Source organism: Papio anubis, chromosome 18 (genome assembly GCF_008728515.1).
Source record: "Papio anubis isolate 15944 chromosome 18, Panubis1.0, whole genome shotgun sequence".
NCBI classification, from domain to species: Eukaryota; Metazoa; Chordata; class Mammalia; order Primates; family Cercopithecidae; genus Papio; species Papio anubis.
In genome coordinates this window covers 32,801,984-32,806,407 of record NC_044993.1, presented here as the reverse complement: position 1 = coordinate 32,806,407, position 4,424 = coordinate 32,801,984, and the positions used below count along the sequence as shown (strand labels likewise).

The following is a 4,424-nucleotide window of genomic DNA, read 5'->3' as shown; positions in this document are numbered from 1 at the left end:
GCTGGAGAGTCCTTCTTCTGTGGCTGATGGGTAGAGGGAGGGGGAAGGGATGTGTATCACCAACGCTGTCCTCCTCCTTTCAGCCCTTCCAAGGCAGCTGCCCCCAAACCCTCCAAGCTCCATGGTGCCTGGAGGAAGAAATCTGAACCTCTCTCCTTGGGACTCAGGGTCCTCCCTGATCAGGTCCCTGGATATCTTCCAAATTTATCTCCTTTAACCCAGCACTCTCCTTGTCTGACCAGCTTCCTGCAGGAGCTGGCACACACTCTGTGTCCCATAGGGTTCCAGTGCTGGACAGGAAGTGAGGGAGGACAGGGGCTTCAGATCCTGAGGATGGCGGGAGGGGAAGGGGCCCTCAGAGGTCTGGTTTCTGGTAGAAATGGAAGAAAACAGCCTCTAAAAAGGCAAAAAACTTTATTCCAGAAGAGAAACTGCTCATGAGCCTGAGCCTATTTCCAGCTCACCACTTTTTTTTTTTTTTTGAGATGGAGTCTCTCTGTGATCCAGGCTGGCATGCAGTGGCACAATCCCAGCTCACTGCAACCTCCACCTCCCAAGTTCAAGCAATTCTCCTGCCTCAGCCTCTCAAGTATCTAGGATTACAGACACGCACCACCACACCCAGCTAATTTTTGTATTTTTAGTAGAGACGGGGTTTCACCATGTTGGCCAGGTTGGTCTCAAACTCCCGACCTCTAGTGATCCACCTGCCTCAACCTCACCACAGTGCTAGTGTTAAATATAGTGAACCCCAAGTTTCTCTTCAAAGAATCAGTAAGTCAGTATGTTCAGCTCTCTTATTCTTTGATTTTCCATTTTAAAGTTTAACTTCCTGGTTCTCTTTGCCCCCTTGCTTCTAATTTCAGTAAACAACCTTTTCCACCAGTTCTTATCAGCAGTTCACATCTGTTCCCCTGGTCACTTGCTCCATCCTGACTCATCCCAGTCACCTGCTTTGACCTGAGTCACCCCTGGTCACCTGCTCTGATGTTCCCTTATGGGAACACCTTTAGTTACCTCTTCCTAACAGTTCTTCCCACCAAACTACTCACCTCACCACTCTGGCTCATACCCCTGCTCTTTTTAAAATAGCCAATCGGAATTAGCTTAGACTGTGCAGTCCAACCCTAGCCATCAGGGGAACAACACAGCAGTAGGGACTACCTGGGTCAGGAATAAGAACCCCTTCCCCTCCCTTGTTCAAGTGTGCTCTCGCCATTGTTCCATCTGTGAGGAGCACCCTTTCTGCAGAAAGTAAAAATTGCCTTGCTGAGACAATTAAATTTATGTTTGAGTGCTATTTCTTTGTAGCAGGCAGTGGGGAACAGCATTTCTAATACTGAGATTACAGGCATGAACCACCATGCCCGGCCTCCAGCTCACCTTCTTATGCTCAAATTGTGTCTTCTCCTTCCCACCCTCAAGCTACAATACAAAAAGTTTCTTCCAACCGTCTCAGTCTTGGAAGGTACCAGGTTCTATTTTCTCTGGGTGTGTGAAGAAAATGCCTTTCCCATGTTAGCTAAGTGAGATGGGAGGAAGCACAGCAAGATGCTGGCTAGTGCAAGGTCCCTGGGGTAGAAAGAATCATGATGGATTCAAGAACAGTCAAGAGGGCTGGTGTGGCACTGAAAGCAAAGAACTAGGGGCAAGAGATGAGGTCTAACCAGCAGGCAAGGTCACATAACAAAGGTGGTAAAAGGGCCTGGTCTTTATTTCAGCAGCCAAGAGAGACAGCTAGGAGGCTGGGGCTGTGGAAAGCTCAGAAGTAAGATGCCCCTTCAAGTCTGGGAATATGTGAGGGGAGGGCACCATCTTCTGAGCCAGGTTTCTTCAAGCCCTTCCCTGCTCCTCCAAGTGCTTTCTGAGACCTGTTTCTCTTCCTCCTCCGGGGTCTAATGCAAGGGTCTGACTCACTAAGCAGGAGCACTCATGGGCAAGATGGGCTGCTCTCAAAGGGCCCTGGCAGAAGGAGTCAAGGTGGTCTCACCAGTCCCTGAGTCCAACGTGGGAATTCTAGGTCTTGGAATATTGGCCTCTGAGGTGATGACACCAGTTAGGAGCCACATCCCACCCAAGAATACTCCCTCGAAGAGGCTGGAAAGGCCCAAGGCCCCCACCTTGATGCTACAATGACAGAATCAGGATAACTTGGCAGCCCTAGGCAGTTCTTCCTTGAATGGAGACTTTTATTAGCACGAGGGACAGACAGAGAAGTCACTTGGAGTCTTACCCCTTGTAGACCCCAACCCGGCTGGGACTCCAGAAGGCCCCAGGGCTCTGCTCCAGAAAGAAGGGTAGGGGCATCCCGCCAGCTTCCTTCGCTGTCCTTGGAGAGGTCTCCCCAGGGCTGAGCTGGGAGGCACTTCCATGTCACTGTCCCATCCAAAGAGTGCAATTAGCAGGAGATATGGAGTCCAGTGGGTGAGAGGCTTACAAAAATGGGGCTGACCTCCAAGCCCCTCTCCCAAATTCCAGCCCCTCCATCCAAGCCTAGAAGCTCTGACCTAGTCCTATTTAAGTCCTCCTGGCCTGGCTGTGTGTGTAGGGGGGTCCTGGCCCCAGCCCAGTCAGGATCAGTTCCAAAAAGAAGGCCACACCTGCTGCTTCCTCCAGGGAAAAACAAGTGCTCCCCAAGGCTAGCACCAGGCGGAAGCACATCCTGCCACCTGGGCTACTGACTTTGGGCAGGATGGGGCCCAGGTTTTTGGCAAATAGGAAGGGTAGAGGGAAGGCCTGGTTTTCAGACCTGGGACTAATCCCAGCTCCCCACAACCCCAGTTACTAATTCTACCCTCCTGGGGCCCCTCTGTGCCTCTATTTCCTCTTCTATTCAATGGGATGGTAATACTTTCCATGTAGGATTCTGGCAAGGGCTGGGTTAGCCCAGAGGAGGAGCCCATGGTAGCCAAGAACAGCGGCTGCAGAGGTGGCCTGCCTGGGTCTACCGTTCAGCTCCTCTGCTTCTGTGTGATCTCAGGCAAGTTATTTAGCCTCTCTGTGCCTCCCTTTTCTCACCTATCAAAAGAAAGATGACAGTTGCCATGAAGAGTAAAGGAGAGGCCAGGCATGGTGGCTCAGACCTGTAATCGCAGCACTTTGGGAGGCTGAGGCAGGGGTATCTCAGGAGTTCAAGTCCAGCCTTGCCAACATAATGAGCCCCCATCTGTACTAAAAATACAAAAAAATTAGCTGAATGTAGTGGTGCACACCTGTAGTCCCAGCTACTCTGGAGGCTGAGGCGGGAGAATTGCTTGAACCTGGGAAGTGGAGGTTGCAGTGAACCTATATTGCGCCACTGCACTCCAGCCTGGGCGACAGAGTGAGACTTTGTCTCAAAAACAAACAAACAAACAAAGAAAAAGATTAAAGGAGAGAGCGGCTGCACTTTGGGAGGCCAAGGTGGGCTGATTGCCTGAGCCCAGGAGTTCAAGACCAGCCTGGGCAACACAGTGAAACCCAGTCTCTACTTAAATACGTTTTTAAAAAATTAGCTGGGCATGGTGGCATGCACCTGTAGTCCCAGGTACTCAGGAGGCTGAGGCAGGAGAATTGTTTGAACCTGAGAGGTGGAGGTTGCAGTGAGCCGAGATCGTGCCAATACACTACAGCGTGGGTGACAGAGCGAGACTCTCTTTCTCAAAAAAAAAAAAAAAGAGAGAGAGAGAGCACAGTGTCTGGTACATCCTAAGTGCTCCATGAGTGCCAGATATTGGTTATACTTCATGGAGGTGAGGTACACAGAGGTGTCAGGTCATGCGGACTCACTCCATTCTCCAGTTAACCCCGACTCCCTCCCCACCCACTTGCTGAGTTCTTCTGCTGTCAGACTTTCCTCTCACATCTCCAGTTTCCCACCCAAAAGTCCAAACACTCAAGATTCCTTCTCATCTCCAACCCATAAAATCTGATTGGCTTCTTCACACTCAAGTGTAAATGACTGATGGCCATTTGATTGACACTGGAGGGGCTGGCACATTTTTAGCCAAAGGTGTGATGTGGAATCTCAGGCCGCAAGCCAGTCTGAGGACAGGGGAAGTTTGAGAAGATTGCCCTTCCAGAACCCTTTGGTGATAACGTTTCTGGCAGGCCTGGTACCCCCAGAGTGAAAAGGGCTCCAGGTTCAAGACCCAGCTCTGCCCCTGATTGCTGTGTGACCTTCAGCAACTCATTTCATCTATCTGGACCTCAGCCTCTTCATCTGCCTAATGGGATAATAATCTTTGTCCTGCCCTCCTCAAGGGGCTGTTCAGAATTAAATGCATCTGAAAATGACCTGCATGTGTGTCTCGAACTGTGGTTATTTGTTCATGTGTCTGTCAATCCTGCCTGCACAGGGAGCAGGTCAGTGTCTTTCTTGGGACTTCGTGTAGGACCAATCATCCAGTCGGTGCTCAGTGAACCTGCTGCTTCCCTGTAGGATG

The 4,424-nt window shown here is 50.6% G+C and overlaps 1 long non-coding RNA gene across 1 annotated transcript in view; it reads right to left on the bottom strand.

Moving 5' to 3' along the window:
* The window catches only part of LOC103880468, a 34,167-nt gene that overhangs the window by 27,624 nt on the left and 2,119 nt on the right, over positions 1-4,424 (bottom strand). The gene's annotated exons all lie outside the window — the stretch shown is intronic.